Here is a 13,715-nt window from a genome sequence, read left to right on the forward strand (position 1 = left end):
CACATTGGGCTCCCTGCTCGGTGGAGAGCCTGCTTCTCCCTCTCCCTCTGTCTGCTGCTCTGCCTACTTGTGCTCTCTCTTTATCTCTGTTAAATAAATAAATAAAAATTAAAAAAATAATTTAAAAAAATGTACCTTTCTTACATGATCAAAGCAGGGAGTTTTAATGTCTCACTTGTTTTCACAAAACTTACAAAACAACTTACTAGATTGCAGTTAGATGGTACGTTCAAACCTTATCAACTTTGTAAACAAAGATGTTGTGAATCTTTGAAAATACATTTTAACCTAGGAAGTGTTGTTCCCATGTCTCAGAGCTTAAGAAGCTTTAGAAAAGGCAGACTTCTTCCACGCACATACATCCACAGCTGCAGGGAACACTCACACTGCAATGTGCTCCCCAGGCCTGCATCTCTGTGCTGTGATGCTGGGTCAGTCAGTACCTGGAGGTGTTGTAGAATTCCTGAAAGCCATTGCTGCATTGGGGTGACCAACAAAACTGATGTAATGGAAATTTACTGCAAAACACATAAATAGAGCCCACTCATCACAAACCAAATGCAACCTCAGCTCAAGTTCTCCCTTAGCTAGAGCCCCAGAATAACCATCACCACCCCAACTCCATGCAACACATAGAGAAGTGTGATGTAGGAAGTTGGAGTGTAAAGAGACAGCTGTCTTAACCAGTTACTGTTAAAGTATCTTACTTTTGCATGTTTTGTGAAAATACAACCATGTGAACATATTGCTAGGGTCCGTTTCAAGTTCTTGATGTCCATAAACAAGTGAATGGCCTTGAGCCTTTGGCTTCATGATACATCTGTCCCTGTTCCTTATTGTGCAGGAAAGGTATTAGAAGCCAAGTCAATGAGGGTATTGATGACAAATCAGTTGAATGTTGGCAATCTGAAGAAATCCAGAAATGCACTAAAATCTTACACTTGAGAGAAATGTCTTGAATTTAACAATAATCCTTAAAATATATTCCAGTATTAAAAAACTTGATAAACTTTCCTAAACTGTAGTTTTTTAAAAACTTAATTTCAGTCACCCAGGCTGGGCCTTTCTTGGAATGGGCCCATACAAGTGAGGGAGACTGGATTTTATGATTCGTTCATTATTTATGATTCAATTTTTGTTACTGATTTTCTACCACATTCTATTTGCAACCCACAAGCAGATTAAAATATAAGAACAGCCTCTTTGGATTGGCTGAGATGAGGTGTATTTCTCATATTTGGGTACTCCTCTGTCAGCCATATATTGTCATGAAAATGCTGTGTAACAACCAGCCACATGGGGCGCCTGGGTGGCTCAGTCCTTAAGTGTCTGCCTTTGGGCTCAGGTCATGATCCCAGGGTCCTGGGATTGAGCCCAGCCTGCTTCTCCCTCTCCCACTCCCACTCCCCCTGCTTGTGTTCCCTCTCTCTCTGTGTCTCTCTCTGTCAAATAAATAAAATCTTAAAAAAAAAAAACAACAACCAGCCACACAATTATTTATATATCTATTAAGTTCACAGCTCTGCAGGGTTCAGTTGATCTAAGCTACGCTTGCTTATATATCTTGGGTCAACTGTAGGTTGACCTGATGGCTCTATTAGTAGTTAGATGGACTTGTATATATTTACCAGGGGGCTGTTAACTTGTCTAGGAGGGCTTTGGCTGGGGTGATCAGGGCCATACTGTTCCTCTCCTTGTGTCTCTCTTTCTGCATCCAGCTATCCTGGACATGTTTTCATGGTAATGGCAGACATGCAAGAAAAGTCAGAAATACATAAGTCATTAAAAATACAGGAAAACTGTTAATGTCCCATTGGCCAAATCAAGTCACAGAGCCAAACCAGGGAGAGAGGGACCTAAAATGTTACTTAGTGAAAAGCATGCATACAGTGAAAGATAACAAATTTGGGCCATCTTTTGCAATGAAATCTCTTATGTTTTAAACTAAACGCCTGATTTTCTTGAACAACACATAGCTACCATCTGAATGTTTATGTCCTCTACACAAGGTATGTGTTGAAATACATAGGACTTTGGGAAGGCGACTTGGCTGTGAGAGTGGAGCCCTCATGAGTGGCAGTAGTGTGATTGAAGAAGAGATCCCATGGAGCTCTCAGCCCCTTCTACCATGTGAAAATGCAACCCAGAAGAGAGTCATCACCCAGCCATGCTGCCCTCCTGACCTCAGACTTCCAGCCTCTACAACTGTGAGAAATAAATTGCTGTTGTTTCTAAGCCACCCAGGCTATGGTATTTTGTTACAGCAGCTCAAATGGACAACAGCACAATTTAAATCTCCTCTCCAAATGCCCCCCAGCTCAGTAAGTGGCACTGCTGTCCACCTGGCTCAGGGTGAAGTAAATTCTCTGGTACCATAGCCAACCCATCAAAGGGTCATGTGGACTTTCAAAATATATCTAAAATCAGACTACTTCTCCATGTCTGTACTACTCCCGCCCTAGTACATGTTGCTATCTTTTTTTTTTTTTTGCCTGTGCTACCTAAATAGCCTCTTAATATTTCAACCTTGCCCACCTGCTGTGTTTCCACTACATCTATGAACAGTTTCAGGATGTAAATTAGATCATGACATCTGCTCAAAGCTCTCCAATTCCTTACCCATCAGATTTACAATAAAATCTAAAATCTCAACCATGGCCTATAAGGCCATCTACAGTCTGGTTCGTGGCTACATGCTCTTGCCTTATTTTTATACCATTCTTTCCTCACTGGCTCCACTGTAGCCACATGGGCCTTCAATGTTGTTCCATGAACATTCCTGACCTCAGGACATTTGCACATGCTATCTCCATAGCCTAGAATACTATTGATCTCACTGTATTACTCAAATGAATATTGATGAGTATCAAATGAGTATCAAATAATCACTTCATTCAAGTTTCTGTTCATATGCCACCTCTTGGGAGTCTCTTTCTTGATCTCTTTCTCGAGCAACTTTCTGTCATTCTCATTCCTGCCCAGTTTTTTCTTCATATCATGTGTTACTAGTGGATATTATAATGTGTATTTGTTGAATGAAAAAAATAACATAAAGGAAGTGGAATAAAGTTCTAGGAGCATTACACCTAGCATAAAGATATTCCTAAAATAGTATGCAGGAGAACTGATAGCATGGGGAAACCTTACCATTGACAAAGGAATGTCTACCACTTCTGGCCATTTAAAACGTGTAGTTTGTTGTGATAGTTAATGACCACCTTTGCCTGGAAAGTTTTTGGTCATTCTCTGTTTTCTGGAATATGTCCGTAAGTGTCTATGAGAAATATAGAGACAAATATGACTTGTTCATCAGCGAGCTTAATGCTCATTGGCTGCATCCTTGCTTTCTGCTAACTCTAACTTCAGGCCTTAGAGTGCTCTGGTATGCTCAGGAAATTTGAATAACTGTGGAATAAGGCCAGCATCTTCAGTTGGGCCAAAGGAAGAGGAGGCTCTGTCGTTTTGAAAACCTTTAAGTCAGGGATTTTATCCTTTTGCTGTGCCATGGACTCCTTTGGCAGCCTCAGGAAGACTGGGAACCAATTTTCAATATCGTGTTTGGTTTAACTTGTTGAGAGGAAATTCACATGACATAAAATTCACCATTTTAATGTAAGCAAGTCTCTGGCATTTAACACCTGTAAAGTTACACAGCCACCACATCCATCTAGCTCCAAAACGTTTCTGCCATTCGAAAATAAAACCCCGTACCCATGAAGCCATTCTCTTCATCTTCCTGACCCCCAAGGCCCTGGTAACCATCAGTCTGCTTTCTCTGTCTGTGGATTTACCTATTCTGGGTATTTCATATAAGTAGAATCATACCACATGTGACTGTCTGTATCTGACTTCTTTCCCTTAGCATGTTTGGGGTTCATCCACACTGTAGCATGTATCATACTTCATTCCTTTTTATGCCTGAATCATACTCTGTTGTCTAGAAATACCACATTCTATTTATCCATTCATTTGTTGATGGATATTTGGGTTGTTTCCATCTTTCAGCTACTGTAAATAATGCTGCTATAAATATTCCTGTACCAGAATTTGAATGTGGGTTTTTCAGTTCTTTGGGGTAGATACCTAGGAGTGGAATCCCTAGGTTACCACAGTGACAACATACTGTTTTAAAATGCATAAAGTACAATACCTAGGGTTATAAAGGAAACTAATTATGTTGACATAAAGTCATCAAAACATCAAATAAAATAAGTTTGTGTTATGGTGATATGAGTTACTTGATTTGGAAATATCCTATCTAATGGCAGACCTAATAACTGCCATATATTTGGAGTAGTGTGGAGTGCAAATGGTGTTTCAAGGTATCTGCAGCAATTACAGTGTGCTATAAAAAGGCTTACGTTTCTCGATTACAAGTCCTTAGAATATTCCTGGGTTTTGTTGCCTGTTAAAGGCTAATGAAAATGGAGTGGTATTTTCTTTCTCATCCAAATTCATGGAACCCATAAATCCTATCTAAATGATCCCAGGGACTTGAAGTGAAGAACCCCAGTTAAGAACCACCTGCTTTCAAGAGGAGAGTGGTTATAAACATGGAACTCCATGGTGGCCCCTTCTTTCTGTCTCTCTCTCCCCACTATTTCCCCATGTTGTCATCTTGCCTAGGAAATCTAAGCTCAGCAGGATCAACTTGGACAGGTGCAGATCCACTGAAGTGGAAGCTAAAGAATCCTCATAATTTCAGAGACTTTATCACCAAGTTTTGATCTGTTAGCTTTTCTGTTTTCTGTATCAGATTAATGTTTGTAAAATTCAAACACCTAGGAATTAAAATAACTCTTCTAATGTTGTAGAGCGCTTCAGAGTATCTGAAGGTCTTATACATACATTCTTTCATTTAACCCGCTGTAAGTTGTGTGGCTGCGTATGTCATTACCAGGGGTGTGAGATAAGGAAGCCCAGATATAGACTCATTTAGTCAATCAAGTTTGAAAAGCAAGTACTCACCCATGGAGCTAGAACTTGGGGCACTTGTGCAAATAAAAATTCAAAGTACCTTTTCTATTCAATTAGAAAACCAGTATATCCCAACTTCATTGTTTACGTGGTGGTTAGCCTAAAGGATAATTACTCCTTAAAATAAAAGCCAACACACAAACTGCTCTTGCAGATGAAAGGAACATTAACATGAGAATACTACCTACAGTTCAGTCCTAAAAAGCTGAATCCTTCCATTGTCTCAGGGAAAATGTTTCATAGATAGAGGCCAGACATTCAAACAGGATATTTTCCTATAAGGAAAAGATGAGATTGGTTTTAGAAAATCAAGCTTCATTATTCCCTGAAAAGAAAAACAAAATAGTGCTCAATCCATATTGAGGATATCCAAAGAGAGCGAAGAGTTCTGTAGACTCCCTAGAAGTTTCCCTAGAGAGGATTCCGTGCACTTGACAAGTGCATAAATAATGACAGAAAATGCAGTTCCATATGTCACAGTTATCTTGCTTTGAATGAAAGAAAATCTTTCAGTGGATGAGGTTTTTTTCTCCCCCAAAGTTATGTATTCAGAGTTTTAGTGTTTCTATTTATTGTTCTCTCCCAGGGAGCAGAACACACCTTATTCCAACAGTGAAGAAAGAGGAAGGGCTGCTGAGCTCTGGCTATAAATATTTTATTATAGAGAGAGACAGAGATCACAGAGGGGCAGATGAGTAGCAGAAAACAAATGTGATGTTGTTTGCAAATCCTCAGAGGAGGTTTATATTAAACTGTCTCTGCCAGCTTGATTTCTGCTTGGCTTTTCTACTGTCAAACCCGGTAATGAAACCCTTTTGTGTATCTAAGGGTTTTCCTATTAGATGAGGAGTGCTATATCTTGTTGAAAGTATAGAATTATCACGTTATAAAGTATACACAAAGAAAAAGCTATTATAAAATGGCACAGTGATGAAGTTATATTTTCAAGAAGGATGATCTATATTAATTTGGTTTTAGAAAGATGCTATCCTAGTAAAAAAAAAAAGATTAAAGAATAAATTATAGGTTTTCTCCATATAATCCATTTATTTCTCTCCTCTTACCCCAATGCCTCAGAGTTGTTGGAAGACTTTGACCTGATGGTATTTAGAATCTTTCATGATTTCATAATCCATTGGACTTTATTTGCTCAGAATTCACTATTAATGAGGACAAGGTCATAGCTTATTCTCTGAGAGAGAGAGAGAGAGAAAAAAAAAAGGTCCTGTTTTTTTAACATAAGAGCACAGACCACATATCAAACCTGCCACTCACATATTTAAATTTCTGGGTACAAGGAGAAGTGGATAAAAGGGTGAATAATGCAATAAACATTCTAAGATCACAGGGCTGATGAGGCTCATTTCATCCTGGGTCTAAACCACCTGAAATGATCTGCATAAGTGCTCTTATTCTTGAATAAGAGGAGAAAACAAGTGTGCAGGGACTAGAAGTATTTGTCCTAATATAGTTGATGGCAAATCTCTGTTCTACTTTACATAAAATAAAATCTTAGATTTTTTTTTTTAGCAATTGGCCAGTGCCATTTGTAGCAGAGTTTTTTTGTTGGATCTCATGGTCAAGGAGCCCAATATGGAGAGGCCATATTGAATTTATGAAATGAATCTGTGAATCTATGAAAATGAAATGTACAAAATGGCATAGACTTGTGGTAAAAAAGTTATGTTTCTTTGGGTACATCTCTATAACAGACACACATATAGAGATGCTTATTTTGCTGGTAAGAAAATGTGTGGGTAAACTAGAACATTTGGGGTTTTTTTGTTTTATTTTGCAAATTATTCACAGATGACAGGTCACTGATTTTTGGTTTTAAGAGCTAAATTCAGTTGTCTGAAATGCTGCTTGGGTTGGTTTTGTACTTACTAAAAACCAGAACTAACATTCTTTACTATTCACTATTGGCCAGGTACCTTATATAGGACATTTTCACTTTATCTTGAGGACCCCTCTGTATTATGGAAAATTCTGTCCATCTCCATTTTTCAGATGAACAAATAACTTGAGGAATGACGAATTGGCCCAAACTGTGCAGCTAGTACAAGCTGGAGCCAAGTCTGTTGATTCCAAAGTCAACCCCTTCCTCTTGAAGGTTGGAAATATTAAATTTAATTGACATCAGTACCTCATATTAATATGTACATTATCAGTAGGTTCAGAGTAGTGTAGTTGTTATGTGAACATTGTCTACTGAGCATTCAGATTGCTTTTTCTAGGTCAATAGTGGCAATCTGGCTTTACAGAGATATAGATAAAGGTTTCTTAGTGGCATGTTTAAAGGAAAAGAAATTTGAGAGGATAGTTTTAATCTACGCACATTATATTAAATTTATGGCATCTGACTTTTTTTATTTTGGTTATTTGTGGTATAAATAGAAAGTTAAAAATAATGCTAATTACAAAATAAAGTTTAAAACCAAAATATTGATTCATTATATAGAAAATGTAATGGTATTAATACAATATAAAAATAAGATACATTTATTTTGTTTTACTTTTCTGGATCAAGGTATTTCTGTTGTAAAATATATTGAATTATTGTTATGTGAGAGACCCATATGGCTGTATCAGTCTTAAAATTACATTTCCTGACAAGGTGGCTTATCTTCTGCTCTGAAATACATGAAGAGAATATCACAAGGCTTTAAAAGGAAGTTATGTCTACTTACATTTTAGCTGATTTTGAACTAAATTAAAAACCTGTGTTTTAACAGGTTAAAAGCATGCAAGAACTGAGCTTTCAGAACCATCTAGGATTTCCTGTTATCTGTGCAAGACATTCATTTTTAGCAAGTTCTGATCTTAGCAATGGTAGTTTAAAACATAGGGCGTGCTTTTAAGAAGATGATTTTACCAGCAAATTACTTTCCATGAAATACAAATAAATCAAGTTTAAATTTAACCGGTTTTAAATATTAAGAAGTAAACTTAATGGGAAAATATTTGCAACAGCTTTAAAACATAAATCTCTGTCCCTAAGGGAAGCCTTAAACATTTTTCGAATGCATAGGAAAGTAGATACTTAAAGTGTGATACTTCCACTTTTTATGTCACAAAGTACTGGCATTTTTACAGAAAATACAAGTGTAGTAAGTATGTACGCTGTGTACCTACAGTTAACTGATGCGTATAATAAAGTAAAAGCAGGTATTTCTTATTATTCAAGGAGAAAAATGGAGCCGTCTTCTGGAAACCGTTTGGGTTGTCCCATAATGGGTAGCGTAGACTGTCAACCTATAATTATTTTCAGGGAGGTTTTCTTTGGACTTGTCTGAAAATTGGATAAGCAATGATTAATATCAGGAAGAAGAAAAGAACTGGGACCTGGGATTTGTCCTTTTAATAGGATAGGAGAGAATAACTGCTTTCAATTTTGGGATCTTTCATGAAACATATGAAATCTGTATTTAGTCCCTTTGTATCCAATCAATAGTATTTATATATTTACTCATTTAAATGGCAGTGCTGTGCTGGACCATAAGCAAGGCTAGGAACTTACAGATCTACACATAACTTTGAATCAGCCAATGTATGTATAGTCAGTCTTCATTATTCGTGGATTTTGTATTTACAAATTCACCATCACATGTGTTTTTGCATTTCTATGCTTTTGCTGGTGGTTTTGCTGTTTGAAATGGTCCCCGAGCAGAGTGCTGAGGTGCCGTCTAGTATTCCTCAGCGTGATGTGCCTTGTGGAATAAATACATGTCTTTGGCAATCTTCATTCAGGTGTGAGTTCTGGTGCTGTTGGCTAAGTTGAATGTTAATGAATCAAAAATACATACATTAAATGTGTCTTTAAACAGAAACACACATAAAACTCTGAAACAAGATTATGTGTTGGTTGATGGATGAGCATGTTTGGGATCAGAGACTTGAAGAACCCTGGATTTCTTGTAGGAGCAATGGGTTCAGCATTCACTCATTTGGTGTTTGCAGCTACTGTATAGAATGTGACTACTCCAAATAATGAGAATTGACCATATGAAACGTGCAATTACTAGAGAGCAGGCTCGGCCCCAGAGAGTCAGGGACCAAGGGCACATTTACTGCCTCCATAGGGCTCACTCCCTGTTGAAGAACTGGACTCACATTGGACCAGTGTGAGAAAGTGCTATGACAGATGCAGGTAAGGTGCTAAGGGGAGCCTAACACTGCTGGAGGGTCCAGGTAATCCCAGATCAGTAGCTGCATGCCTGAGAGAATGACTGGAACAGTAGAGAAAGGATGCACAGCATGTACAGGAATGGGAAATAAGTGAGGTTGTTTATTTTTAAATGGAGCAGAATGTTGGTGGGTTTCTGACACATGTTGATACCATGTTGTTACAGAAATATACTGTGGCAAAATGCTTCCACCTCTTGCCAAAATGAACACTGAAGAAAAATGAAGAACACTGAAAAACTCCAACAAAAAGTTGCAGGACAGAAATAGCCAAACTCCTCTGGAGTCCGATTCATCCACAGCCATCAAAAAAAGGTAGGAGGATGAATTATGTTATGGTTTTGCTCTTTTAAATTTTATTTTAAATAATGTACACACACACACACACATATGCACAGTAGAATACTATTCAGCCATAAAAAGGGAAGTCCTGCCATTTGAGACAGCATAGATGGACCTTGAGAGCATTATGCTAAGTGAAATAAGTCACATGTGCAGAAAGACAAATACCATATGATCTCACTTATATGTGGAATCAGTTAAAAAAAATTTTTTTTTAAATCTGAGCTAAAAGTTACAGAGACTATATTGCGGGTTGCTAGAGGTGGGCAGGAGGATGGGGAGTCAGTAGAATGGTGAAGGTGGTCAAAAGATACAAACTTCCAGTTATAAAATAAGTTATGGGGATGTAATATGCAGCACGGTGACCGTAGTTAACCATATTGTATTGTGTATATGAAAGTTGATAAACTTTCTGAAAGGATTCTAAAATGGGGTGCTGTGGGAACCCTTACTTTCTCCACCCCAAACCCTTTTCAGAAGCCTTTGGCATCAGAAAACAGGCCCAGTGCAGTCTCCCTACTCGGCGGGAAGCCTGCTTCTCCTTCTCCCACTCCCCCTCCCCCTGCTTGTGTTCCCTCTCTTGCTGTTGTCTCTCTCTGTCAAATAAATAAATAAAATATTTTTTTAAAAAAAGAAAGAAAACTGGCCCAGTACAGCAATTATAGTGTCAGGTAATTGAAAAGATTCTTGAGACACCATAAGGTATATACATGTACAGCTGTAATCAAACAAAGGAAAGGGTACAGCAGGAGAAAGCAAGCCCAGCAAGCACTAGAGGGGACTGAGACTTCTAGGTGCAGCTCTCAGGGTCCTTTCTCCATCACACATGATGCCCTTAGTCTTCAGATCATGAACCACCAAGATACACATATGACACGTTGGTCTCAGGGGAGCCAAGAATCAGGCTTACTGAGGAGCATTTTATACCCCACAGCTCAGGGAGCTAAAAGCAGTCTTTGTGAACAGGTAAACAGGTGTAAACCATCAATCCACTCAGTTTCCATAAACAGCGTAGATAGGCTGGTACAGTATGCCTTGGGGGGCGTTTCGGACTTCTAATAGCAAGTTATAAATCACTAGCTATTACATTTCACTTCTTTCTTGGCCAAGAATCAATACCATGGTTCCAGGTGCCCTTTAGCGTAAGCACAGAACTACCCAAGATCAATTGGGTATCCTGATGTACTCAGAGAATTGAACCATGATGAAAAGATCCAAGAAAACCTAAAGGTGGTATACCACATTCTGTGATTGGTCTTGTCATCCACTGGATCAGATACAACTCTGATTAGCTGGAGAGATCTTTACATGGGTAGGCTTCCAAATGGTCAAAGTTCCTGAAAAAGTAACTGTATGCTGAAGCAATAAGATTAGTAGTTGGTTTAGGTTGATTTCTCTGGAATCAAATAGTGAGACAAAAAATTGGGGTACTGGTGTTTATTTGGAAGGTGATGCCAGTATACCTTTATAGGGAAATGGGGATGTGGGGTGAGAAAGAGAAGGAAAACAGAAAAAGTACCTTATTGTTACTGTGACCAAGAGGAGTATGATCCCATTGGGCAATTTTGGGATACAGTATAGAACATACCTTGGATTTATCCTAGCCAAGGGCAAGGGTATCAGCCACCTTTTCCCATCTGCCTTGATGGAAGACTGCTCCCCTGGATAGAAGTGAAGGGTGTTAACTCCCTGGCATCTGTGGCCTGCCATAGATGTGGGCCAAGAGGACTCCAGCAGCCAGAGGAAGCCTCAGGCAAAGAACCCCAGGTGTTTGCCATTGGAAGCCACCATCAGATCAGCATGCACAGAAATGATGAGTGCCAAGAGGATATGGATGGAGCACTGATAGTTTCTGCTCTAAGAAGTGACAACAGGGATGCTCATGATTATATTAGTAGAGCTATCATTTGTCAAGTATGAAGCCATGTACTATAATAAATGCATTACATCTTATCATTTAATTCTTATTTGTCACTCAGTACCAGGTGCAGGGGAGGGGAAATATGTATTTTATCACCACAGTCCTGCAGCATATATATTGATTCTGGTCTTCCATGTATAGATGAGCAGATAAGGTTGAGCAAGGGTAACCAAATTCTCGGGAGTAACACATACAGGATATAGAGCTGGGATTCAGATTCTGGTTTGCCTCCAAAACCATCCGTTCGGCATCATTGTAATCCTTAAGTCACTAATTATTTTTCTGACACCCATTTATTTGAAAGTTGGCAGGAGCCATTTAGATTTGGGGATGCAAAAAAAATGCCCATGTTCTTAAGGAAAGCAGGAAAAGAAAGACCAGAAAACATGGAGTATAGTAAGAGCCATATGGAAGTGTGTTATTCCTATTAAGTAGGATCAAGAAAGAGGTTATCAGTTGTTGCTGTATAACAAATAACTCCACGACTTAGTGGCTGAACACAACAAGTATGTAATATTGCTGATGGGTCTGTGGGTGAGTTAAAAAGTTCTGCTGATGTGGGCCAGGTTTAGCTGGTCTGAGGTAGGTTCACCCATTCATCTGCAATCAGCTAACAGTGGCTGGAGACGGGCTAGTCTAAGATGCTTTACATCACACACCTGGTAACTGATTGAACTGGATCGGGGTGCCTGGATGGCTCAGTCGTTAAGCGTCTGCCTTCGGCTCAGGTCATGATCACAGGGTCCTGGGATCGAGCCCCGCATCAGGCTCCCTGCTCCGCAGGAAGCCTGCTTCTCCCTCTCCCACTCCCCCTGCTTGTGTTCCCTCTCTCACTGTGTCTCTCTCTGTCAAATAAATAAATAAATATCATCTAAAAAAAAAAAAAAAAAAGAATGTAGCTGAATCAACTCAGTTCTCCAGTGGCTAGCCTGGGCTTGTTCCCATGGTGGCTGGGGAAGGTTTGAGAGTGAATGAAAGTGTGCAAGGCTTCCTGAAGCCGAGGCTCAGAACAGTCACTTCTGCTGCATGATATAGGCCAAAGTAAATCACAAGACCAGCCCAGATGTAGAAATAAACTCCACCTTTTGGTAAGAGGAGCTTCAAGGTCACATGGCAAAAGGGCACTGACACAGGAAGGGGAGATGTACCAAGAAGAGAAACATCTGGATTAAAGCTTACAGGGTGAGGAGGTATTCCCCAGCCAGATGAAGTAGGAAGTAAATTTGAGGCAAGGAGGGTAGTGTATTTTCAGAGACACCCAGTGCCCCATAATGAAGGCATATAGTGCTGAGGGCAAGAGACAAGCACCAGGAGAGAGAACAGCATTAAAGACTAGAGGTATGTAAATGTACCAGAATTCAAGCAAAGAAAAGTTAATTTGTAGGAAGAATAACATTTAAGAAGAAATGTTAAACAAATGGGAAGGCGAGCAAAGTCAGGTTAATGGTGGAGAGATAGGTGGATGTCCAGGTTGCTGTAGCAATGTGGTTAATAAAATTATAAGATGTTGGTGCCTGGGTGGCTCAGTCATTAAGCGTCTGCCTTCGGCTCAGGTGATGATCCCAGGGTCTTGGGATCGAGCCCCGCATCGGGCTCCTTGTTCAGCAGAAAGCCTGCTTCTCCCTCTCCCACTCCCCCTGCTGTGTTTCCTCTCTCACTGTGTCTCTCTCTGTCAAATAAATAATAAAATGTAAAAAAAAAAATAAAATTATAAGATGTTTTCTTAGGAAATGATTTGTAGGATTGATATTTATTTCAAAAAGGGAGGGTGGGGGGAGGAAGGAAATACCTTGATGGGTGCTTGGAGAGAGAGGTGAGGTTGAGGGAGCTGGATGCAAGAACAGCTGTGCGCATGACTCAGCCTGTGCACCTTGTGGCTTCAGGGAGGTTAGGTGATGATGTAGATTACATGACAGAAACTCTTTCTGTGATGCACCTTCCATAACCCACAAAATAAAGGATCCCCAAAATAAAGGATTTTGGGGTTATGGTCCCAAACCGAAATACCAAGCCTCCAGACTCTCACAAGGACAAGTTTCTCGAGTAGGTCTCTGAGGCAGCTGACATCAGGGTTGTATTCAGAAAAGAGATGTGTCCATGTATGTTTCCACTGGGATGTGCATGTGAAATGGTAATTTTCAGTTCATGGGTTTTTCGCTTTGAGACTGGATTTTGTAAATTAAATAGAAACCTTATTCTACAGTTTTCCTAAGTGACTTTGATAGTTCTCCTGGGCCTGTGTTTCAGTGTGGCGCTCCTCTAAGCCACCAGGTACAGCAAGTTTTAGTGT

At 39.5% G+C, this 13,715-nt stretch overlaps 1 protein-coding gene across 1 annotated transcript in view; it reads left to right on the forward strand.

The window, feature by feature from the left end:
* PAK5 (p21 (RAC1) activated kinase 5) overlaps positions 1 to 13,715 on the forward strand; it is a 296,814-nt gene that overhangs the window by 116,453 nt on the left and 166,646 nt on the right. Inside the window, exon 2 of the mRNA XM_045885402.1 lies at positions 9,330 to 9,477. The gene's annotated coding sequence lies outside the window, so the exon portion shown is untranslated. The remainder of the gene's footprint in view (positions 1 to 9,329; positions 9,478 to 13,715) is intronic.

This window comes from Mirounga angustirostris, unplaced genomic scaffold (assembly GCF_029215605.1).
Source record: "Mirounga angustirostris isolate CCGP_5_RB_7025 unplaced genomic scaffold, mMirAng1.0.hap1 SCAF_10, whole genome shotgun sequence".
Taxonomy (NCBI): domain Eukaryota; kingdom Metazoa; phylum Chordata; class Mammalia; order Carnivora; family Phocidae; genus Mirounga; species Mirounga angustirostris.